Raw genomic sequence first — 26,983 nt, forward strand, 5'->3', positions numbered from 1 at the left:
TACATTTCAGGATAACATTTTGGTTTTCTCTAACGAGAAGATCAGGATCCTGTGACACCTGAGAATCCGACTGCACATCTGAAAAAGACAATAAAGATTATAGTGTACATATTATTCAATATTTTGACATTTTTAGGCTTTGTATAATTGCGAGGACTAATTCTATATAGGATTTGGTATAATAGATCATTTACTATCTGGCCATATAGTAAAGATTAATATTACCAGTAAATTAAATAAAAATCGCCCTCACCCATAATAAGAGTAAGCAGTAAGAGGCCTGGAAGGATCGTCCTGCTCTTACTCCACCCCATGTTGTGCTGTGTGTGCTGCACGTTGTGTCCTCAGGTGTCGGAGGGACTGTGAGGAGGAGACGTGACATATAGCACAGACCACACCGCAGGCTTTCCTGTCAGGTCACATGTCAGACGCCACAACTCTTCTCATGTATGTGATATTATATATAGTAATGGATGGTTTTCTGGTCACATTTTTGTATATCTATTGTCACAGTAAAGTGTTGTAATTAATCGACTACATTGATGAAACTTAAAAAAAAACAGGCCCGACCACCCACAATTTAACGCTTTGCTGATATAACTGTTATTGGGTAGAACATAGTTTATTACATATAAACGGTAATAACAACATTTGACTGTTACCTCTACAACCTTACATGTTTATTTGGTAGGTATGTAGGTACATAATCAATATTCCCATATTATGACCAAACAAATACTGCCATGGGAGGACTCTTAGAGATCTATTTGAATGCTCAACACCCACCCAACATAACCAAAGCCTTATCTATCCCATCCTGAAGACCAGCAACGAAGGTGTCCATGCCTATAGCATTTATGTGAACCCCATCCAGTAAAAGGACATCATTACTGTCTGCTTCCTGCTTCCAGCATCCTATGTCTCACCTACACTCTCCCCAGGGTAGCAACAAATTTTGATATGCAAATGTTTAACTATTTTTTAGCCTGCTTGACTGCAACCAGGTTCTTTCCATCCCTCCATACCCTCTACAGTACAACCTCCCACCCCACTGGAATGTGTGTATATGAAAAAAAAAACTGTGCCATGTTCGATTTCATAATGGTTAACAAATCTGCCAACTCTGTCTTCCCCAATTGGTTGACTAAACCACTAATATTAGAAAACCTGAAAAACCCTGACTAATATTTATGACTTCTAGGAGGAGCTGCACACAGGAAAAAACATGAATACCTCTCCAGAAGACATCTGTAAAAGATGTAACGTGTAACTTCAAAATTTTATACAAAAAATTGCCAAACTAGTAAACCTTCTCTCAAAATCTTAGTAATGCACATAAAATGGGGACAATACCCCGTGTGGCCAATGTCAACTCATGGAAAAACATTCCCCATTGACATTATTCAAAAGACTAAACTAACTTTAAATTAACTTTCTTTGCTTCTACAAATGATCAGTCAATGACATCAACCAAGCTACTTTCTCTACAAGTAATTCGAAAACCATCTATGCTACATCTATACCAATCTTTATCAATACCCAAGAACTTTGCTCGGGCACCTCCATTTTGGAGGAGGTGCCTTATATATGGGAGCTCCACCGGCAATTGGCCGGGGACTCCTTAGGATGGCGCGCGCGGCCCCTTTAAGAGAGAGGGAGCGCACGCGCACGCACGCCCTAAGCACAGTGCCCGGGAAGCGGCGAGCGCTGCCAGTAGCGCGGGAAGAGGGTGCCGAGGACGGAGCAGGGAGGTGAGAGGAACGGCGTCTCTGCCTAGCAGGAGGCAAGGACGCCGACGCTACAGTACCCCCCCCCCTTTAGGCCCCCCCTTTTTTAGGCCGGAGAGAAATTTATCAAGGATGAGCGGGGCATGGATGTTCTCCCGGGGCTCCCACGTTCTCTCCTCAGGACCAAACCCCTTCCAATCCACTAGAAAAAAGGTCTTTCCTCTTACCCTTTTGGTGGCCAGAATGCTCTCTACCTCAAACTCGTCTTCAGTGGAAACCGGAGCAGGAGACGTACCTGTAGACTTGGAAAAAGAGTTAAGTACCACAGGTTTGAGAAGAGATACATGGAAGGAGTTAGGGATCCGCAAGTTGGCCGGGAGTTTCAATTTATAGGCCACCGGGTTGATTTGTTTGATAACTTCCAGTGGGCCGATGAACCGAGGCCCTAACTTGTAGGAAGGAATCTTGAGCCGGACATACTTGAACGAGAGCCAGACTTTATCTCCAGGACGGAATTGGGGCGGATCCAGACGTCTTTTGTCAGCCTGTTTCTTCATCCGCTCGGAGGACTGAAGAAGTGCGGATCTGGTACTCTCCCAAATGGAGGAGAATTCGCTAGCAAGAGATTCCGCGGCCGGATTATCCACCGAGGCGGAGACGGGAAACGGGATCCGAGGATGTTGACCGTAGACAATAAAAAACGGGGATTTGGAGGAAGACTCGCTCTTGTGATTATTATAGGAAAATTCGGCCCACGGTAAAAGATCCACCCAGTCGGAATGGTGGGCATTAACAAGGTGCCGGAGGTAACTGGTTAAAATTTGGTTGATCCGCTCTACTTGACCATTGGACTGTGGGTGATAAGCAGAGGAGAAGTCCAAGGTGACCCCCAGCAGTTTACACATGGCTCTCCAGAAGCGAGAGGTGAACTGAACTCCTCGGTCGGATACGATGTGGAGAGGGAGACCATGAAGACGGAAAATATGATGGATAAAGTCTTTAGCCAATTCAGATGCAGACGGAAGACCCGGCAGGGGAATGAAGTGAGCCATCTTAGAGAAGCGGTCAGCGACCACCCAAATGACCGTACAATCAGCAGAGACAGGGCGATCCGTTATAAAGTCCATGGCTATATGCTGCCACGGGGCAGCAGGTATGGGAAGAGGCAGAAGGCGGCTGGCTGGCAGATGTCTAGGAACCTTGTTGCGGGCGCAGGACGCACAGGCTGAGACAAAGTCTATTACGTCCTTGTGCAGGGTAGGCCACCAGTAATGCCGGGTAATAAGCAGGAGTGTCTTTTTCTGGCCAGCATGGCCAGCTAGCTTAGACGAATGTCCCCAGTGTAGGACTTTCTCACGATCAGGTACTGTTACGAACGTCTTACCGGGTGGAAGACGATTTAGATCCACGGGAGCCACCAGCATTACCTTGGCGGGGTCGATGATGTGCTTTGGCTCCTCCTCTAGATCGGAGAACAAAAAGGATCGGGACAAGGCATCAGCTTTGATATTTTTGTCTGCCGGGCGAAAATGAAGAATGAAATCAAAGCGGGCGAAGAACAAGGACCACCGGGCTTGGCGCGGGTTAAGTCTTTGGGCACTCTGGAGATAAGCCAAGTTTTTGTGATCCGTGTAGATTATTACCAGGTGAAGAGCCCCCTCGAGCAGGTAACGCCACTCCTCCAGTGCCAACTTAATGGCTAACAATTCTCGGTCTCCTATAGAATAATTGCGCTCAGATGAGGAGAAGAGTTTGGAGAAGAAGCCGCAGGTTACCATTCTTCCGGATGACAACTTTTGGGTGAGCACCGCTCCGGCTCCGGAGGAGGAAGCGTCTACTTCTAAGAAGAATTGTTTGTTGCTGTCCGGACGGTGCAGCACAGAAGCGGAGGAGAAAGCTTGTTTCAAAGACAGGAAGGCCTCCTCTGCCTCGGGCTGCCATTCTTTGGGATTAGCGCCCTTACGGGTGAGCGCAGAGATAGGGGCAGTCCGGGAAGAGAAGTGCGGAATGAAGAGGCGGTAGTTGTTGGTGAAGCCCAGGAACCGCTGGATAGCCTTCAACCTCTCCGGTCGGGGCCACTTCTGGATGGCAGAAAGTTTCTCAGGATCCATTCGTAGACCGGTCTGAGAGATGATGTAGCCCAGAAATGAAAGCGAGGGCAGCTCAAAGAGGCACTTTTCAAATTTTGCGTAGAGGTGGTTTTGCCTGAGCCTGAGCAAGACCTGATGAACGTCCCTCCGGTGTGTGGGGAGATCCGGAGAGAAGACCAAGATGTCGTCCAGGTATACCACCACGCAGGAGTAGAGAAGGTCACGGAAGATATCATTGACCAACTCTTGAAAGACGGCGGGAGCATTACAGAGACCGAAGGGCGTTACGAGGTATTCATAGTGGCCGTCCCGGGTGTTGAATGCCATCTTCCATTCATCCCCCTGACGGATACGAACCAGGTTATAGGCCCCACGGAGATCCAGCTTGGTGAAGATTCTAGCACCCCTCAGACGGTCAAATAATTCAGGAATGAGCGGAAGGGGGTATTTATTCTTCACCGTGATCTGGTTAAGGCCTCTATAGTCTATGCAGGGACGAAGTGAGCCGTCCTTCTTTTTAACGAAGAAGAAGCCTGCTCCCGCCGGGGAGGTAGATTTCCGGATAAATCCCCGGGCCAGGTTCTCCTCGATATATTCAGACATGGACCGGGTCTCAGCAGCGGACAAAGGGTAGATACGCCCTCGGGGCGGAGTAGCTCCAGGTACCAAGTCGATAGGGCAATCGTATGGTCTATGAGGAGGTAATGTCTCTGCTTCCTATTTATTAAAGACATCAGCGTAAGACCAATAGGGTACCGACAGGCCGGGTAGATTGGCTGGGGGAGGAGAAGGACGGGCAGAACAAACGGGAACTAAACAAGTCTTATGGCAGTCCTGTCCCCAGCAAAGGACTTCTCCGGTCTGCCAACCAAGCACGGGTGCATGTCTCTGGAGCCAAGGTAGGCCAAGCAAAAGGGCATGAGAGAGTCCAGGTAGAACATGAAAGAAGATGCTCTCAGAGTGCAGCATTCCCACCTGCAGAGTTATGGGTTCGGTGATAAGTTGGATGGGATGCGGCAAGAGACCCCCGTCCACGGAGGCGACAGATAAGGGTTCGGCCAGAGGTTTGGTGGGAATGCGGTATTTCTCTACCAGGGACTGAGAAATAAGATTTCCGGCAGCTCCAGAATCAAGTTGAGCTAGTTCAAAGTAACGGTTCTCCCCACAAATGATAGAAACCGACAGCATCAGAGATGGAGAGGGTTTATTCTTGTCTAGGATGACCTCTCTGAGCGATCCTAGACACAGGCGTTTCCCGACCTCTCCGGGCAGGAACGGATCCGGTGCTCCTTACTGCCACAGTAGAAGCAGCTCCCCTCGGCACGGCGTGACTCTTGACGGGTTTTGACCATCTTGGTCTGGTCGACCTGCATAGGCTCGGGTGAGTGCGCCTGGGGAGTAACAGAGGAAGTGACGGGATTCTGGAAGGTAGGAGCAAGGCGAGGAAACCTCCTCTCACGGGTGACCTCTTTGGTACGCTCCTGGAACCGGATGTCAATCCGGGTGGCAAGTGTTATTAAATCTTCGAGAGTGGTAGGAATGTCCCGACCGGCAAGTTCATCCTTAATCCGGCCGGATAGACCTTCCCAGAAGATGGACACCAGGGCGTCGTTATCCCAGGCAAGCTCAGAAGCAAGGGTACGGAACCGTATGGCATATTGGCCCACGGTGAGGCTCCCTTGACGGAGGCGTAGCAGAGATGAGGTCTTTCGTCCTGGTTCGTCGAAGACTTTCCGGAAGTCCGTGAGAAAGGCTGGCAGGTTGGACACCAGGGGGTCTCCTCTCTCCCATAGAGGATTTAGCCAAGCCAGCGCCTCCCTAGTGAGATGGGACATGATGAAGGCCACTTTGCCTCGGTCGGTGGAAAACTGGTGTGCCAAAAGTTCGAAGTGCAGGGTGCACTGGTTAATGAAGCCCCGTGCCTGACCGGGATCTCCACCAAAACGAGGCGGGGACCGGGAAGGGATGCCATGGTATTGATGGGCAGCGGCGCTGCCGGGGTAGTAGTTGTGCGAGTGGAAGCAGCTCCCGACGAGGCAGTCATTGTGTCCAGGCGGGAGTGAACACTACGCCGGTGGCCCAAGATGGAGTCCTGTTGGGACCTCTGACGGGAAAGTTCATGACATAGGTCCGAGAGCGAGGGAGCTTGGGTGCCACTGGGTTCCATGGCCCGAGCAAACTGTAACGGGTCTGGGAGGTGGAACCTCTGAGCTACTATACAAAGGGGCAGTCCTTGTAAGGAAGCGGGTGGCTCCCAGGGAAGGCGGGCAGGTAGTCACGGCAAGTGACAGGAACAGTCTCTGGGTAGAAGGGCAGGAGGTCACGGCAAGTGACGGGAACAGTCTCTTGACAGGCGGGTGGTCACGGCAAGTGACAGCAGGGTAAGAGTCTCTAGACAGGCAGGTGGTCACGGCAAGTGACGGCAGAGCCTCCAGGTAGGCTAGCAGGCGGGTAGCAGGTGAGCGCTCCCAGGTGAGCGGGTAAGAGTCTCTCGGCTGGCTGGCAGGTGGTCACGGCAAGTGACGGCAGAGCCTCCAGGTAGGCTAGCTGGCGGGTAGCAGGTGAGCGCTCCCAGGTGAGCGGGTAAGAGTCTCTCGGCTGGCTGGCAGGTGGTCACGGCAAGTGACGGCAGAGCCTCCAGGTAGGCTAGCTGGCGGGTAGCAGGTGAGCGCTCCCAGGTGAGCGGGTAAGAGTCTCTCGGCTGGCTGGTGGTCTCAGGCAGGTATCAGGTAGGTATCAGGCAGGTATCAGGCAGGTGCTTCCTGATCCGCCGGCGGACTGGTCCATAGACAGACTGGCGGATGCAGGTAGACAGACTGTCGGACCGCAGGAATGCAAGCAGGTAGACAGAGCTGGACAGCAGACTGGCAACGGGACCTGAGGGCTGAAGCAGAGGTGAAAGGCTTTGTAACAACTTTGCTCGGGCACCTCCATTTTGGAGGAGGTGCCTTATATATGGGAGGTCCACCGGCAATTGGCCGGGGACTCCTTAGGACGGCGCGCGGCCCCTTTAAGAGAGAGGGAGCGCGCGCGCCCTAAGCACAGTGCCCGGGAAGCGGCGAGCGCTGCCAATAGCGCGGGAAGAGGGCGCCGAGGACGGAGCAGGGAGGTGAGAGGAACGGCGTCTCTGCCTAGCAGGAGGCAGGGACGCCGACGCTACACCATCCAACTTTTCTATCTTTTGAAACGTTCTCTGCTCACAAATAAAGAGGATGCATTGCAGGTGGAGCACAATGAGGAACAATACAGGGTGATTCCATACAGCCCAGCCTCCTTCATCCCAATGAGGATTGGGTGACAATGAGGAAGAGGAGGAGTAGGGGGAAGAACAGGATCTAATTTACTGTGCTATAGACGGTACAACCTGGACAACTGTCATACCGTCTGTTCAGCGTGGATGGCCTGAGGACAGGGAGGAGGAGGAGAATGAGGAGGAGAGCATTGTCAGTCGTCCTCTTGGTGAGGACACGGAAATCTTGCCTGTTAGCAGTCTGACACACATGGCTGAGTTTATGTTACGCTGCCTTTCCCGTGACCCTCGCATTGTCCAGATTTTGGGTGACAGTCATTACTGGTTGGTGACACTTCTAGACCCACGCTACAAGGAGAACTTTCTGTCTCTTATTCCCGTGCCGGACAGGCCTAATAAAATGGGGCAGTACCAGAAGGCCCTTGTTGCAGAATTATTAAAAAAATTCCCATCTGAAAACACTGGTGGCAGAGGTCACAGTTCATTGGACAACCAAGGAGTACTGACGAGAGAGACACAACTTCAATCCAGCAGAGGCAGGGGAACACTGTCAAAGTTCTGGGACATTTTTCTCAGACCCTCCTATCGCACAGGCCTTGAGGCGCCGGGTATAAGGAGGGAAAAGTTTCGGAAGATACTGAAGGAGTACCTTGCTGACCATACCAACGTCCTCCGTGATTCCTCTGTGCCTTATAATTATTGGGTATTCAAACTGGACACGTGGCATGAACTTGCTCTCTAAGCTTTGGAGGTCCTGTCCTGCCCTGCCGCTAGCGTTTTGTCAGAGCGGGATTTTAGTGCCGCTGGTGGAATTAAAACTGATAAGCGCATCCGCCTGTCAACTGAAAATGCTGACAGGCTGACTCTTATAAAAATGAACAAGGGCTGGATTGGGCCAGACTTCTCAACACCACCGAATGATAGCAGCATAACATAAACTCAAATACAGTGTCTTTTTTTTGGTAGGTCTAACTCTATTCCCATGCACCTCTGTCTTCACACCCAGAGATGGGTATACGCTTCCTGATTTTGTCTATTTGCTCTTGTCCTCCTCCTTCTCCTCATCCTCCATCACCATATCATTCACCACCATATCTACCATATCATCATAACTACGACTCTTGCAAGGGGCATTGGAGTGCCTCCAAATTTTTGGCAGCCGTTGCAGTCACTGAATACACAAGAACAGTACTCCTTTCTAATGGGTACATGTCGTTAATGTGGCCCACCTCTATGTGTCTTTAAATTGTTATTGGGGAGTTTCCCAAATTTTGGCAGCCCTTCCAGTCACTGCATGGGCATTACCACTATAGGAGACCCACTCCTTTATAATGGGAACATTTTTTTTGCTGAGGCCCTCCTCTATGTCTCTTCAAAGGGGTATTGGAATGCGTTCAAATTTTTGGCCGCCTTTGCAGTCACTGCATACGCAATAATAGTATAGGAGACCCATTCTTTAATAATGGGAACAACAAAGCATAGCCGGCTGATGGCTCTCTAACAATAGTGATGGCTGACTGCTGACCCTTTAAGAATAGTAAGCTCTGCCTGATGGCCCTATAAAAATAGTCTTTGTGACTTTCAGTGTCCTTCCTTCATGAATGAAAAAGGATGTGTCAGATAATGTCTCACATGGCAAGATAAGGTAGTAAAATGTTAAAATGACATTTACCAGTGAATGTATTTTTCACCATTGAAAGCAATGCAAAAGTGCAAAAATGCATCAAAACTGCTACATGTGAACATAGCCCAAGGTGTGGAGGATCATTTTTGTTTTTGTATATTTATTTTACCTTATATACAAGTAATTACCCTGGAAAGGATGTTCCTTAACATTTTTCCCAGGAAAATTCATTTTGGTTTCGTTTTTGCATGATTTATTGTGAGTTTGTAAAAGTGGCGTAATACTCTGACAACATTGTTGACAGCAGTGACCTGGGAGTCAGAGATGCTTCCAGGGGTCTTCCCCATGCTGTTCCCTTGTCATTTGAGCACTGTTCCCATCGATTTGGGCAATTTTTAGGCCCTCTGCAGACCGCTGGGGGGCGCCGTAAAAATGCTTGAGTTTCCCATAGACTTACATTGGGCTCATTGCTCGGATCGAGATCTCGAGTATTCCAATTTGCTCGACCCGAGCAACGAGTTCCCAAGCATTTTAGTGCTCGCTCATCACTAGTGAAGTCATGACTTCAGCGCTCATGACCACTGCAGACAATCAGTGGCATCAACAGCCTTGCCAATGTAGACAGCACAAGCTGCTGACCTCAATGTTTAGCTGCAGCAATGTCAATGAATGATCAGCACTACAGCTGATCTAGAGAGTCAAGGGCAGTAGTGAAGCTGCATTACTGTTACTGGGGAGGGAGAGAAATATCTTTGTTAGTAAATTTATAAGTCTGTGAGTCTATGGTCTAATGCAATTTGATGCAAAACAATCCTTTCACATAGACATATCAGGTTTCTCTCCAATGAGGAAGTTTTAATTAGCTATATTTGTAGAATTTGCTCAAAATATGATTTTATTTATTGGAGAACCCTTGAAAGCTTACCTTGCATACATGGCATTATATTTAAGTAATATACTGCCATCTAGTGCTTTTGATGTCTATCTTCAGAATGGACTCCAGAAAGTTACAAACACACTGTATAAACAAATAATAAATAGTCTTACTTGTGCTGTATCCCTTAATATAAATGAACATAATGAAGGTGTTTTTCCCACAAATAAAGTTCACTTTAATCAATAGATTTTGAAATAATAATAATTTCCACAATTGGATGTGTTTAAATAAAATGTTCCTGTGCTGAGATAATCTTATAAATGTGCCCCTGCTGTGTACTGTGTAATGGCTGTGTCTGACCGTGTACAGAACATGGTCTGATCGTACCACATCTCCTGGGCAGGCGAGGAAGGAAAAGTGTATGCAGATATTACTGCATGAGAACACAACTGCTGGTTCCTATAAAGAAAAACATTTCCCTGCCTATTTAAAAACCTGTTTTACCTCACTGAAAGAATCAGCTGTGATCCCCTGCTGTCCTGTCTGTATACTCTTTTGCCCAGGAGCTGTGGTATGATCAGACCATGTCCCTGTACGGTCAGACACAGCCATTACACAGCACACAGCAGGGGCACATTTATAAGATTATCTCAGCACAGGAACATTTTTGTTAACAAATCCAATTGGGGAACTTATTTTTATTCTGTGATCAATGAATTAAAATGTACTTTGTTTGTGGAAAAACCCCTTTAAGTGACAAATTGTGCAAATTGTACACAAAAGGAAAGCATGTAAAACATTTACATTGTGTAAGGGTTGCATGGGCTGAGGTGGTCTATTGTGCCCACTAACACCAGTGAAATGGGTTCCTATGGGTGTGTCACTAATATTAAGCTCTTCAGATGTTTCTCACTATTGCCGCCGACTTTCAGGTGTTATAGAAACCCAGATGTAAAGTATTAGCAAGGAAGGACTACATCCGAATTATAAAAATAATGTGAACTTTACTGGTAGAACTGACTGATAAAGTATATGTACAGTAGGTAGCAGGTACAAAACTTGTTTTGTACATCTTCTTTTGTACTTAGAGCAACATTTCAGCAATATGGCAACAATGCTTGGATATTCCATTTCATGTATCTGTCCTTTATTAACCACAGCCCACTTCTGTCTGGTACCCGTGACCCAACCAGGTAAGTCCAGTATTTCTTTACTAGACTCAAAGGTCTGGCCTACACACTGCCTCAGCCCCATTTTGCCTGAGCTGTCTCTGGGTCCCCACAAACCCATAGCTCCCAGCCATAACCACTGCTGAGCTAAGCTCGCCTTTTCTCTGCTCCACTTCACAGGGCATCCATATTCTGGCCGTGTTAAGATCCAAACTGTTAATTAACCAGTTGCAGGCTTGCTACCACAAACTACCCTTCTTTGCGCACGCAGCCATCTAATGGCTTTACTTTTTTGCTTATCCCTCTTTCACTGTTCACTTCAAACTGCAAACTAACTGCCACCAGGAAGTACCTCCCTTCTTACTCCTGAACAATCCTCCCACCACTCTAACCCTACCTTTCCCAGCTGCCTATTTTTCCACTGCCCCACATAAGAAGAATTGCAATGAACCACAGGTATGGTTAATTAATATACAGACCATGCATTAGAGACAAATGAACACATGAAAGCAAAACAACAGGGGAGTATCAGCTGTCGATCCACTATTAATAATTGAATAAGATAAAAACAATAACAAACTAAAAATGATTGAAATCAATACTTTGTCTTAATTAAATCCAGATTAGAATATTTTAATCAAGAACATGCTTATGCGTTTTGGATGACACAGTCAAAAACAGGCTTAATTAGGGTTAGTTGTATAGTATTAGATATTTTATGATATATTTTAGTAATAGTAGTATAGTATTGTTACAGTGTAATACCATAAAAAGCCTCCAAACAAGTGACATTATTTTATTTTGCTTTATTTATATAGTGGCATCATACTCTCTGGACTTTATAGACATTATCATAGCTGTCCTCCATGACACCACTATCTTTTCTGTCCCTTTTCCCCTTTTGTCCCTTTTCCTATTTAACAGTACTAAGGGCGATATAATTTTACTCGCTTACGTAGCAACATTAATTTCCACAGCTCTTTAAAGATGTTACCATCACTGTCCCCATAGGGGCTCACAATCTAAATTCTTTATCAGTATGTATTTGGAATGTGGGAGAAAACCAGAGAACCCGGAGGAAACCCACACAAACACAGGGAGAACATACAAACTCCATGCAGATGTTGTCCTTGGTGGGATTTGAACCCAGGACCCAACCACTGCAAACCAACAGTGCTAACCACTGAGCCACCGTACTGCCCACATTATATTTTTGTGGCAGAAAAACATTAAGAAGGTTGTCTACTCCTGACAACTCCTTTTCAATAGGCCCAGAATGAAAAAAATAAAGATACATATTCCCAGATCGATGCCACTCCTCCATACTGAGCTCTTTGGCTCCTGTTTTTTTTCTCAAAATATACTGAGTACAACCAATGAGAGGATTCTGATTGGCCGCATCACTCATGTTAAAGGGAATCTGTCACCTCCTGGCACTTATCTGACCTCTAATATGAGCATACAGGTGATAGAAATGTAAATCTATACCTACCTGTATGCCTCATACTAGAGGTCTTGTTGCTGTGAAATGTCTTTTTTATTCATACAAGTTTCTTATGTGTTCCAGTCCAGAGGACTAAAAGAAATCCCCACCTCCTGTGTGACATACAATGCTTCCCCCCTCCCCTGCATTTCACTATGCCTGGATCTGGCTGCTGCAACTGCACATCACAGGACACTGTGACATGCATGGGAGGATGAAAACATGGTAATTCACTCTGGAGGCAGGGATTTCTCCCAGGCCCTGGCTCCACAGCATCAGAAACTTGACTTGAATAAGGCTACATCTCAGCTTAAAATTCTTTGGTGCAAATATTGTTCTCCATACAGGTGAAAATAAAGTAGGGTCAGAGCAACTTCCTGACCCTCTCCACCAGACGTTAACCCCCGTAGGGGGGGGGCGATCCTGATGAGACTCAGATACCCGAGGGTCACGTGGACTGTACTGTGCTGTCAGGGCAAGAAGAGGAGGAGGGACACAGCTGACAAACTCATCTGAGGAGGTGGAGGAGGAGGAAGATAAGGAGGTTATGGTGCATCCTACAGCGCAGACACAGAGTGATGCAACCATGACGAGCACTGCATCTTTAGCTACAACTGTGGCTGTGGGCAGCAGCGGTTGCGGGTCTGCAGCTCACATGAGCAGCAAGGGTTGCCTAGCATAGACCTTTTTTGATGCAAAGGATGAGCCAACTCATGTTATCTGCCAACTTTGCGATTAAAAACTCAGTAGAGGGGAAAAGTGCATTAATTTGATTACTACATGAATGGACCTTCACATGCGCAATCAACATGCGTTACTCTGGCAATCTCATTGCGGTAAAATGCAGACCAGCGGACCTCAACAACCATCAGCCGCCCCTGTGAGAGCCTATCAGCTGTAACGGAAGTGGACATTCCTGCTGGTTTTGACCGATCACAGAGAACAAGCACACCACAACTTTATCAATCCATCGTAACATCTCCACCTGCACCTCACTCACGGTCCAGCAGTTTGTCCAGTTCACCGAACTCTGTCCTCTCTCAGCACAGCAGCCAGCCCTCGGTCCCACAGTTGTGGTCACGTAAAAGATTGTTTCCTCCTACACATGACAAAGCTAAGAGATTGAACTTCACCATCTCCAATCTGTTGGCCACGATAATGGTGGTGTCAGGCCCAATTTTTTTAAATTTGAAGACTCCTGATTGGGTCTCCATCTGCTGGGTTGGCTGAAGTGGAACAGTTGTCGGTCCCTATTACACTAGTTCTACTCTAGTGAAATTGATGACACTTCGGTGGTGTCAGACCCTAATTTAGGGAAATGTAACCATGCCTGGTTGGGTCTTCATCTGCTGGCCGGTTTGGCTGTAGTGGAAGAAGTGCCGGTCCCCATTATGCTACTTCTACTCTAGTTAAATTGATGCCACTTTGGTGGTTTTAGGCCTTCATTTTTTTAAATGTGAACACTCCTGATTGGGTCTCCATCTGCTGGGTTGCCTGTAGTGGAAGAAGTGTTGGTCCCCATTATACTACATCTACTCTAGTGAAATTGATGCCATTTCAGTGGTGCAGGCCCTAATTTAGGGAAATGTGACCACTTCTGGTTGGGTCCTCATCTGCTGAGTTGGCTGTAGTAGAAGAAGTGTCGGTCCCTATTATACTACTTCTACTCTAGTGAAATTGATGCCACTTTGGTGGTTTTAAGCCCTATTTTTTTTAAATGTGAACACTCATGATTGGGTCTCCATCTTCTGGGTTGGCTGTAGTGGAAGAAGTGTCAGTCCCCATTATACTACTTTTACTCTATTGAAATTGATTCCATTTTGGTGGTGTCAGGCCCTAATTTAGGGAAATGTGACCACTCCTGGTTGGGTCTTCATCTGCTGGGTTGGCTGTAGTGGAAGAGGTATCGGTCCCCATTGTAATAGTTATATTCTATTGAAATGAATTCTTTGGTGCAGATATTGTTCTCCACACAGGGGTACACATGATAAAATCGAAATTGGTCTTCTTACTACTGTGTATATATAAAAATCACCTCTTACTTTTCAAACAATTTTACCCTAGCAGAACTATGTCATTATTGGCTTTCACTGACTAATCCTCTTCTCTCCCTGATCTGCAGAGCGGGACATATCTCTTGATGTGTATTTCATTGTATTACCGACTTTTTCTAAGAGAAGCAAATGTCCTCACATACTGTTCTTGCACAGAGACATTTACATCTTTGTACTGAGTGTATATGGGCAGACTAATTCTTGTACAGATCTCCGATGTGTCAGTGTCATTGTGTCTCTCACTGCACAGTAATACACAGCTGTGTCTTCCCCCTTCACACCCGTTATATGAAGCTCAGTAGTGAGAGCGGCTCTGTCCATAGTCATTGAGTATCTTGGGTTCAGGTTAGTAGCTGTGGACAAACCATGAGCACAAATCTCTAAGCCGAGTCCTGGGATGTGCTTGTACCAGATCAGGAGCTGGTAAGTTGATATTTTGTGAATACATTTCAAGGTGACATCTTGGTTTTCTGTAGCGAGAAGATCAGGATCCTGTGACACCTGAGAATCCGACCTCACATCTGGAAATGACAGTAAAAACAGTAATATTATTTTTATCTATATTTACTATATCAGTAGAATGTTGTGATAATTCTTTTTAAACTTTAGAAAACGTACAACTTTCTATTTAGCAGGAAAAAAGTTTTGACATTATTATTAAATAGTCACAAAATCGCCCTCACCCATAATAAGAGTAAGCAGTAAGAGGCCTGGAAGGATCGTCCTGCTCTTACTCCACCCCATGTTGTGCTGTGTGTGCTGCACGTTGTGTCCTCAGGTGTCGGAGGGACTGTGAGGAGGAGACGTGACATATAGCACAGACCACACCGCAGGCTTTCCTGTCAGGTCACATGTCAGATGCCACAACTCTTCTCATGTATGTGATATTATATATAGTAATGGATGGTTTTCTGGTTACATTTCTGTACTTACAGTAACGTGTTATTAATATTATTATGATTCATGTTTGCATGAGTTCCACATCTTACAGTGTTAATAATAGTAGTCAGTGAAACTATTGCGACTCTTGCATTTGTTCTGCAGAAATTAAGGGGAACCTGACATGTCCCCCATGATCCCCAAGCGTCCAGCATTTGCATCTTCCTGTATAAATTCCCTGCCTAACAGTCCCATCATTACCTTTGACCTTTAAACAAATCAGTTTTTCTAAAGTCCATTTATCAAATGCAAATGAATCTTTTGATTAGCCGATGGGACATTTGTTTCCCCAGTCTCATGTTATAATGCCCCTGGCATGAGCGAGTTTTGCCAGCTCTATGCAGAACTCGCGCATGCGCTCGACTTTGTTTCATACAAGTCATTGCGCCTCTAAAGCTGAGTGTATGCTTCCTGGCTTCAGAGGTGCACTGCGCATATCCAAAAGCAAAGATTAAAAGATTATGTATAGCAGAAGCAATCAGATGATTGCAGCTTCAGGTCCCCAAGGGGACTATTAAATACAGTACGAAGTGGGAAAAAAAGTTTTTAAAAATATGAAAAAAGACCCCACAAAAGTTCAAAATCAAACCCATTTTACCCCATAAAAAATTAAACAGGGTGGTCATGCAGTTTCCAACCTACTTCTATACTACCAAGCTGGCCATCTACAGTAGTGAAGGAGCTTGATGGCCGATGTCAATCTATCTAATGCAGCTCATCTTTACACATTTTCTAAACAGAAAATCAGAATGGGCGATATTAGAGGGGTCATACAAACAGCCACAGGGTTTGTCATATGTACACAGCTTGGTGATACATATATGGAAAGACAGTAAACATATCCTAAAATTTACTGACCAAACAGGTGATCCAGAATTTCCGCACCTTAAAAACTTACAAGACCCAGTATTCTGGACACAATATACAGTTATATGAAAAAGTTTGGGCACCCCTATTAATCTTAAGCTTAATGTTTTATAAAAATTGGTGTTTTTGCAACAGCTATTTCAGTTTGATAAATGTAATAACTGTTGGACACAGTAATGTTTCTGCCTTGAAATGAGGTTTATTGTACTAACAGAAAATGTGCAATCTGCATTCAAACAAAATTTGACAGGTGCATAAGTATGGGCACCCTTATCATTTTCTTGTTTTAAATACTCCTACCTACTTTTTACTGACTTACTAAAGCACTTTTTTGGTTTTGTAACCTCATTGATCTTTGAACTTCATAGCCAGGTGTATGCAATCATGAGAAAAGCTACTTAAAGTGGCCACTTGGAAGTTGTTCTCCTGTTTGAATCTCCTCTGAAGAGTGGCATCATGGGCTCCTCAAAACAACTGTCAAATGATCTGAAAACAAAGATTATTCAACATAGTTGTTCAGGGGAAGAATACAAAAAGCTGTCTCAGAGATTTAACCTGTCAGTTTCCACTGTGAGGAACATAGTAAGGAAATGGAAGAACACAGGGACAGTTCTTGTTAAGGCCAGAAGTGGCATCAACTTGCATCAACTTGCTGCAGATGGTGTCACTGTGCATCGGTCAACTATACAACGCACTTTGCACAAGGAGAAGCTGTATGGGAGAGTGATGCGAAATAAGCCGTTTCTGCAAGCACGCCACAAACAGAGTCGGCTGAGGTATGCAAAAGCACATTTGGAGAAGCCAATTTCTTTTTGGAAGAAGGTCCTGTGGACTGATGAAACCAAGATTGAGTTGTTTGGTCATACAAAAAGGCGTTATGCATGGCGGCAAAAAAACACAGCATTCCAAGAAAAACACTTTGTAACATACCTGGCGGCGTCCTTGCATGGTGGTCCATCTCCCACTGTGCAAGAGGGCGCACTTGATCTCCTGTCCAGAATGTCTCTCTGGCTTCCCTCCATGCTGTCTGTTTGTGTCTGTTTCTGCTGCTTAAGGGCGGCGCCCGATCACTTCCTGCCTTTTGTACCTGCTGTGGGTCACACCCCTTGTGCGTCCTCAGCCTATTGCTGTCTGTCACTTGGTATATAGCTCAGCAGCTCCCTTCTATCCCTGCCTGAGCATAGTGTTTCCTTCAGTGTGTGCTTGCACTCTGAAGGTGCCAGGTCCCGTCTCTTGTCTCCTGCTTTTTGTATCAGTTCCCGTGTCTGAACTGAGTCCCGTCTCTTGTCTCCTGCTTTTGTATCAGTTCCCGTGTCTGAACTGAGTCCTGTATGTCTCCTGCTTTGCGGTATCAGCTCCCGTGTCTGAACTGTGTCCTGTATGTCTCCTGCTTTGCGGTATCAGCTCCCGTGTCTGAACTGAGTCCTGTATGTCTCCTGCTTTGCGGTATCAGCTCCCGTGTCTGAACTGACTCCTTTCTGTGTTCTCTTGTCTGTCCTGTCTGAAAACGCTCCTTGCCTGTTCGTCCCGCCTTCTAGTGGCCGATTTCCTAGACCCGCTCCTGCGTCTGGTCTGTCCTGTCTGAACACGCTCCTTGCCTGTTCGTTCCGCCTCTCTGGGGGCCGTATTCCCAGACCCGCTCCTGTATCCCTCTGCAGTGTCGGTCTCCTCCGTACACTCAGTTCCAGTCTGAACTCTCTCCTGTCCTTTACCTGTTTTGCCTCTATGTCCGTTCCCTTCCTTTTTCTGCAGAGTCTGAACTCGTACCTAACTCCTGCTTGTTGTCTCTGCAAGTACTGTGTGAGTATCTGGCTCTGTCTTTCCCTTCCTGTCTGTTCCGTGTGAACAGAGCCCTGTCCTCCCTGCTCAGCCTTGTCTGCACTCTAGCTGTGCTTGCCTGTAACCCTCTGCCTGTATTGTTCCTGAGTCCCGGTGTGTACTGGGTCCTATCCCGCCTGTGTTCCTACCTGCTAGTGCCTCCCAGTCTGCACTCTAGCTGTGCTTGCCTTTACCCCCCTGCCTGCATACCAGTCGTGCCTGCCTATACCCACCAGTCTGTGTGCCAGCCTACCAGCCTGTTCCTGTATTCCCCTGTGTGGGTCAACAGCCGTGTCCGGGGTCTGTCCTGGAGTAGCACCTGGTCCCTCTGCTCGGTTCCTCCTTGGTGCACTGGCGTCGTATGCCGTCGTGCCATCTTGGTCGGATCGGCCAGATACTTAGTCACGCCCCTCCAGGCACTCTCCGGTTCATGGTCCAGTGGAATCACTACAATCACACGCACACGCCGCTCAGCCCGGGCGTGTGCATAACAGCATGCTCAGGCCATGGTTCCCGTTGAGCCCCACGGCCTTCGCTCTTTGAGAAGTTTTTCCAGCGAATACATGCATTAAAATAAAATAAATAAATTTTTTCCCCCTTTAGCTGAGTTCCAGGCGAGTTACGCACCCGTCCAGATGGATCTATCAGCCCTCGTTCCTGCGGATCCGCCACGTTACTATGGGGATCCAAGACTGTGTCGTGCATTTGTGGAGCAATGCATGCTACACTTTAAGGCCTACCCTCTCTATTTTCCTTCCGATTGGGCTAAAGTGGCCTTTATGATTGACTACCTAGCGGGTGATGCCTTGAAATGGGTCACCCCCCTATGGGAAGCATGGGATCCTGTCATCCTTGACCTGCAGGCCTTCCTGGTGGCCTTTCGTATGGTCTTCGAGGACCCTAACTCTGAGGCCCCTGCTGAAGCTTCACTTCCCAGTACCCCGGAGCAGCCCCGACGGGTAATGTGTGTGGGTAGCGCAATAGTCCTCCAGCCCAATGAGACTACTGCCCACCCAGAATCCTCACAGGGTGACTACGCTTTCCGGAATACTTCTCTCAACCTCAAGAGGCAGTCCAGACGTGCTAGACTTGGAGGCAAGCCGTCACGCCAGGGTCTGTCCTCCCTGAGACCTCCTGACCCCAACCTTGAGGTCCCTACTGAAGCTTCATCTCCCTGTATCCCGGAGAAACCCCAATGGGTAATGTGCGTGGGTAGTGCACCAGTTCTCCTGGCCGAAGAGACTTCTGCCCATCCAGACTCCACACAGGAGAACTTCCTGCACCCGGCATCAGATGCTTCTTTCTCTTTAACCGGTGTGCATGTCCAAGGATGCTCCAAAGCTGTGGTTACCTCAGAGTCTGTGCACCTCTACTACCTGGCGGAGGATCCCCTGTTGCCTCCTGAACCCTCCGGGATACCACTCGATGACAAATGGAGAGAGACTTCTCTACACCCGGTACTCAATACTTTGTCCGCTTCGTCCTGTGAGCCTGACAATGGGTACCCCAAAGTGGTAGTTACCTCCGAGTCTCTACACCCCTCCGACCAGGCGGAGGATCTCCAGTTGTCTCCTGAACCCTTCGGGGTGCTACCTGGTAGCGAAAGGACAGAGACTCTCCTATACTCTGTACCTGATACCTCGCTCGCTTCGTCCAGTGAGTCCAACTTAGTGTACTCCGAAGCAGAGGTTACTCCTGAGTCTCTACACCCCTCCGACCAGGCGGAGGACCTCCAGTTGTGTTCAGAATCCTTCGGGGTGCCACCTGGTGGTGAATGGACAGAGACTTTCCTATATCCTGGATCTGATACCTCGCTTGCTTCGTCCAGTGAGTCCGACCTAGTGTACTCTGAAGCAGAGGTTACCCGTGAGTCTCTACACCCCTCTGACCAGGCGGAGGACCGCCAGCTGTCTCCAGAACCCTTCGGGGTGCCACCTGGTGGTGAATGGACAGAGACTTTCCTATACTCGGTACCCGATACCTCGCCTGCTTCCTCCAGTGAGTCCGACCTAGTGTACTCTGAAGCAGAGGTTACCCGTGAGTCTCTACACCCCTCTGACCAGGCGGAGGACCGCCAGCTGTCTCCAGAACCCTTCGGGGTGCCACCTGGTGGTGAATGGACAGAGACTTTCCTATACTCGGTACCCGATACCTCGCCTGCTTCCTCCAGTGAGTCCGACCTAGTGTACTCTGAAGCAGTTGTTTTCTCTGAGCCTCTGCACTCTTCTGACCCGGCGGAGGACCTCCAGTTGTTTCCTGAATCCTCCGGGATACCACCAGATAACAAAGAGACAGTGACTTTTCCTCATTATGTACCTGATAACCCGTCTATTTCTTCCTGTGAGCTTGACAAGATGTACCTCGAAGCAGAGATTACCCTTAAGTCTCTGTCCCCCTCCAACCCAGTGAACGACTGGCCCTCGAATTCCCTGCGGAAGATTCTGGCAGGCCTGAAGAAGAGGGGGCGTAAGGGGGGAGGTACTGTAACATACCTGGCGGCGTCCTTGCATGGTGGTCCATCTCCCACTGTGCAAGAGGGCGCACTTGATCTCCTGTCCAGAATGTCTCTCTGGCTTCCCTCCATGCTGTCTGTGTCTGTTTCTGCTGCTTAAGGGCGGCGCCCGATCACTTCCTGCCTTTTGTACCTGCTGTGGGTCACACCCCTTGTGCGTCCTCAGCCTATTGCTGTCTGTCACTTGGTATATAGCTCAGCAGCTCCCTTCTATCCCTGCCTGAGCATAGTGTTTCCTTCAGTGTGTGCTTGCACTCTGAAGGTGCCAGGTCCCGTCTCTTGTCTCCTGCTTTTTGTATCAGTTCCCGTGTCTGAACTGAGTCCTGTATGTCTCCTGCTTTGCGGTATCAGCTCCCGTGTCTGAACTGTGTCCTGTATGTCTCCTGCTTTGCGGTATCAGCTCCCGTGTCTGAACTGAGTCCTGTATGTCTCCTGCTTTGCGGTATCAGCTCCCGTGTCTGAACTGACTCCTTTCTGTGTTCTCTTGTCTGTCCTGTCTGAACACGCTCCTTGCCTGTTCGTCCCGCCTTCTAGTGGCCGATTTCCTAGACCCGCTCCTGCGTCTGGTCTGTCCTGTCTGAACACGCTCCTTGCCTGTTCGTTCCGCCTCTCTGGGGGCCGTATTCCCAGACCCGCTCCTGTATCCCTCTGCAGTGTCGGTCTCCTCCGTACACTCAGTTCCAGTCTGAACTCTCTCCTGTCCTTTACCTGTTTTGCCTCTATGTCCGTTCCCTTCCTTTTTCTGCAGAGTCTGAACTCGTACCTAACTCCTGCTTGTTGTCTCTGCAAGTACTGTGTGAGTATCTGGCTCTGTCTTTCCCTTCCTGTCTGTTCCGTGTGAACAGAGCCCTGTCCTCCCTGCTCAGCCTTGTCTGCACTCTAGCTGTGCTTGCCTGTAACCCTCTGCCTGTATTGTTCCTGAGTCCCGGTGTGTACTGGGTCCTATCCCGCCTGTGTTCCTACCTGCTAGTGCCTCCCAGTCTGCACTCTAGCTGTGCTTGCCTTTACCCCCCTGCCTGCATACCAGTCGTGCCTGCCTATACCCACCAGTCTGTGTGCCAGCCTACCAGCCTGTTCCTGTATTCCCCTGTGTGGGTCAACAGCCGTGTCCGGGGTCTGTCCTGGAGTAGCACCTGGTCCCTCTGCTCGGTTCCTCCTTGGTGCACTGGCGTCGTATGCCGTCGTGCCATCTTGGTCGGATCGGCCAGATACTTAGTCACGCCCCTCCAGGCACTCTCCGGTTCATGGTCCAGTGGAATCACTACAATCACACGCACACGCCGCTCAGCCCGGGCGTGTGCATAACACACTTGCTACCCACAGTAAAATTTGGTGGAGGTTCCATCATGCTTTGGGGCTGTGTGGCCAATGCTGGCACCGGGAATCTTGTTAAAGTTGAGGGACGCATGGATTCCACTCAGTATCAGCAGATTATTGACAATAATGTTCAAGAGTCAGTGACAAAGTTGAAGTTACGCAGGGGATGGATCGTTCGGCAAGACAATGATCCAAAACACTGCTCCAAATCTACTCAGGCATTCATGCAGAGGAACAATTACAATGTTCTGGAATGGCCATCCCAGTCCCCAGACCTGAATATCATTGAACATCTGTGGGATCATTTGAAGAGGGCTGTCCATGCTCGGCGACCATCAAACTTAACTGAACTGGAATTGTTTTGTAAAGAGGAATGGTCAAAAATACCTTCAACCAGGATCCAGGAAATCATTAAAAGCTACAGGAAGCGACTAGAGGCTGTTATTTTTGCAAAAGGAGGATCTACTAAATATTAATGTCACTTTTCTGGTGAGGTGCCCATACTTATGCACCTGTCAAATTTTGTTTGAATGCAGATTGCACATTTTCTGTTAGTACAATAAACCTCATTTCAAGGCAGAAACATTACTGTGTCCAACAGTTATTACATATATCAAACTGAAATAGCTGTTGCAAAAACACCAATTTTTATAAAACATTAAGCTTAAGATTAATAGGGGTGCCCAAACTTTTTCATATAACCTTAGTATAACAACGCTAGGCCAAATTTTCATAAAATGAAAATGTATTATCATTTGATCAAATCAATATAAAATATGGTGTCCCTCATGGAGCTTTCTGTAGTTACTTTCAATTGAGACATGCAATAACTCACCAGTTTCCACAATCTAGGATGCACATATCAAAATATCCACTTGTCACCCAAGTTCCCACAAGTGTGATATCAGTGCTCAACACATTTTTACTTAATTCTAAAATTAAATCCACCCAGCTCCCTGTTGAAGATAAATGGCGACAATTGATTCCTACAATATCGCAAAAAATGAAAACGTTACGGGTCTCGGAAAATGCCGACAAAAGCAAAAAATGTTTTTCTTACAAATACAAGAATTTCTTTCACCACTTATATATATATAAAAAAAAAACTGTACGTTTGGTATCTGCATACTCATACTGACCTGGAAAATGACACTGCCAGGTTAGTTTTGCCATATAGTGAACATGGTTAGAAAAAAGAACTAAAAACCATTGTAAAATTGCACTTTTTTCTTAAATTTCAACGCGCTTGGAATTTTTTTTCCTGTTTTCCAGTATACTATGAGGTAGAATGAATGGTGTAATTCAAAAATATAACTTGTCCCGCAAAAAACAAGCCCTCATACGGCTATATGCTATATGAAAATAAATAAAATATAAAAAATGTATGGCTCTTGGAAGAAGGAGAGGAAAAAACGAAAATGAGAAAAAGGAAAATGTCCCGGGGGTGAAGGGCTTCATTTGACTTACTTGAGGCTTTCAGGTTACGTTCCCACGAAGAGCTTTTGCTGAGTTTTTCACCCTGCAGAATTTCTGCACAATTTCTGCACCTATATTTGAAATTACTGTAGTTTACTTGAGGTTTTTCATTGCATTTTTTTTGCATTTTTTAACGTGTTTTTATCGTGTTTTTGACACTGCATTTTTTTGTCTCTTATTGTTATGTCATGCTTTAAATAAATCTCATTTGTTTTTGATACTTTCTGGTATTTGACTTTGACAAAACTTTATTGATATACTTAAGTATGGATTACATGCATTTGATGCGTTTTTCGCCATGGAAGCACACTATAAATGCATGTGCGTTTTTACTTGTGTATTTTCCACATCTAATGCAAGCCTATGGGTAAAATTTGCACAGAAAACTCAGCATATTTGCAAGAGAAATTGACATGTTGCGGATTTGAAACCCGCACCGCTGGTCAGTTTACACTGTTAGTAAATAAAATGCACAGTGGGCAGGAGATTTCTATGAATCCGATCCACTTCTCTGAAACTGTAAGATGCTGCATCTTTGACTCAGCAAAAACACGCAGTGTCAAACACGCACCAAAAGCTCATCGTGGGCACATAGCCTCAAGGAGATTTATCATAGCTCCAAGGAAGTTCTGCAAATGTAACTAATTAAAAGGTGGTTTCAAAACGAATTTAGACCAAATGCTCGTTGACTTAAATAAACAAACAAACTGAGATTTTACTTCCATCTCTCGGTGTTCTACATAGCCTCTCCACCTCTGCTCCAGTCTTTGGGGGTCAGCTGCAGTAGTGGCTTCACATTGACATTTATGTAACCAATCTCTAAGCTCATTGGTTCATGCTTTCTGCATTGGTAGAGCTGATGACCCCATTGATTGGCTGCAGTGTTCACGGGCACCATAGTTGTGACATCACCTCTACCGGAGAACCAACAAAGACCAAAGCAGCAGCAGAAGGCTTCACTGGACCTGGGGAGCTGAGGGGCATGGTAAAAGCTAAGTTTGCTACTTAATAATTCTGTGAACCTTTGGACTAATAAGAATCAAAACAGGACAACCCATTTAATGGTGGTATCCTAGTATATACTGTACGTTTATGGCATATGCAGCGGCTATTTCATATGTAAATGTCAGGGGCACACCTCTGGTTAGGATTTGGCTGAGCTGTATCTGTAAGTCCCTCAGACTTAAATAGAAGCAGCTGTGCACCTAGGGAGCCTTTCAGCCCAAAAAGGCAGTATAAGCTTTGTAAGGGATTTAGCCTCTATAAAAATCTCGCCTTTAGTCTTCTAAATGCTGCCTCCATTCTGTAGAAATGGAGGTTAAATCAAATATCAAATATGGTACACTCAATACACCCTAGGCATGACCAAAAGGCTGAGTGTATCATTCCACCCACTGGTTTTGCATGTCACGCCTCCCTCACTGGTGATTGACACTAAATTCAAGCAAGCCAGGGCTTTCAGTCGCCAGTGACAGAGACGAGGCATTCAAAACCAGTGGACAGAATGGTGCACTGAGCCTCTTGGCCAAACTAAGGGTGCACAAGCCCTTTAATTAACATTAAGCAATTCGAACATAACAGGTGATATTTTTATAGTGTAAACAATGCCATTCAAAAGTCTGGAAACACCTGTTTGTTGAATGATTTTAATTGTTTTTATTGGAATGTGCACATTGTAGATTCAGACTGAAAACAGCAAATGCACAAAGGAGCACATGTGGAAACAAGGAGTTAAGAAACACGCATTAAACAAGCAAGAAAATGTGTTAAAGCTTAGATTCCTCAAAGTTCCTTTCCTTTTATTCTGATGATAGCTTTAATTACAGCCCCTTGGCATTCTCTCAAGCAGCTTTATCAGTTAGTCCCCTGGAATGGCTTTCCGCCAGTCTTGAAGGAGTCTCTAAAGGTGCTTATAGTGATGAGCGAACGTGCTCGCTACTGCTGCATACTCAATTGAGCATCGAGGTGCTTGGGTGCACTCGATACTCAATTAAGTATCGCGGATGCTTGAATGCCATGCTCGAATCCCAGACCTGAATATTCGTGGCTGTTTGACAGTAAAATAGACATGCCTGCCATACACGGTACTGCCATAGTCATGATGGCTACTGGCATTGCTGTGATTGGCTCGCCGCATCACGTCATCAAGTCATATATAAGACCTGGTGATGCGGTGCTCAGCAAACTCTCCTCTGGAAGCAGTCCAGGGAGAGTTGATCTAGGGGGAGAGCTTAGATTAGAACAGGCATATAGGCAGTTAATTACTATTGCAGTACTTGTATACGGCTGCTGCACCATTACAACAAAAGTCCTTTTCAGGGCTACATACTGTCCTTTCTCTAATAAAACCGCTGTTACCTGCATTCAATGTAGGGATAACTTATGGAGAACTGATAGTTTTGGATTAGAGGCATATAGGTAGAGTTTATTGCCTTGCAGTCCCTTTATAGGTGTATTGCTGTTGCAACCAAAAAAGTCCTTTTCAGAGCTAGATACTTTATTTTCCCTATTAATACCGGAAAGTTTACATGCATATATTATATAGGGAAGTGGATGTGCTGCTGATGGTGCATGCAGAGACTGAGGCCATGGGCCAGGTGAAACTGTGCCTATTGCAGGAGCAGAACAAATATGCTCATCCACAAGACCAAGCTTCCTGTCCTACTTTGCAAGGGGTGGGCGGGACACCACTCGTGAAGCCAGAACGGTGTGAACAGGTGATCAGTTGGATGACAGATGCTTCCAGTATGGTTCGCAGCACAATCCTGTTTTCCACACCGTACAGTCTCACTAGTCAAGAGTCTGGACCACATAATCCTCACCCTGATCCTCCTTCCTCCCACCATGGCAACTCTCAGGAGGCAATTGATCCCACACTCGGACACTCTGCAGAGGTCTTTACATTTCCATTTATTGATTCTGGTGTCTCGCCTTGCACGTTTCAAGAGGGAGATGAGGAGATCTTGTGTAGCGATGCCAAAATATTTGAGCATCCATGGTCAGAAGAAGATGACAGTGGGGTACGGAAATTAGTGTCTCTAGAGGTAGATGATAATGAGACATAGTTGCCAACAAATTATGTTGTTTAGTCAACAAGTCAGGAGGGCCAGAGACCGGAAGTGGAAGATGAGGTGGTGGACGATGAAGTCACTGACTCAACCTGGGAAGGTGCCATGCTGGAGCGAGGACAGCAGCACAGAGTGGGGGGATCTGCAGCACCGCAACAGGCAGGAAGAGGCAATGGGGTGACCAACGGGAGAAGGCAGGCAACTGTTCCCCAGATCACCCACACGCGTCAAGTTCCCAGGCCAAATGTTAGGTGTTCCTCAGTCTGGTGCTTTTTTAAAGAAAGTGCGGATGATAAAAGAATGGTCATTTGCAACCTGTGCAATACCAAGAACAGCAGGCACCTGACCACTACCAGCCTTACCACCACCATCATGCTCAGGCACATGTCATCAAAGCACCTGACTAGGTAAGCCCAAAGTCTGGGTAAACAATCAGTGTCTGCGGGTGACACCACTGCCTCTTGCAGCACTGCAACAGGCAGGAAGAGGCAGTGGGGTGACCAACAGGTGAAGGCGGACAACTGATCCCCAGAGCACCCACACGCGTCAAGTTCCCAGGCCAAATGTTAGGTGTTCCTTAGTCCGGTGCTTTTTTAAAGAAAGTGCGGATGATAAAAGAATGGTCATTTGCAACCTGTGCCATACCAAGAACAGAAGGTGCCTGACCACTACCAGCCTTACCACCACCATCATGCTCAGGCACATGTCATCA

Source organism: Phyllobates terribilis, unplaced genomic scaffold, assembly GCF_046119375.1.
Source record: "Phyllobates terribilis strain yellow unplaced genomic scaffold, ASM4611937v1 Scaffold_1__5_contigs__length_1240528914, whole genome shotgun sequence".
In the NCBI taxonomy this organism is placed as follows: Eukaryota; Metazoa; Chordata; class Amphibia; order Anura; family Dendrobatidae; genus Phyllobates; species Phyllobates terribilis.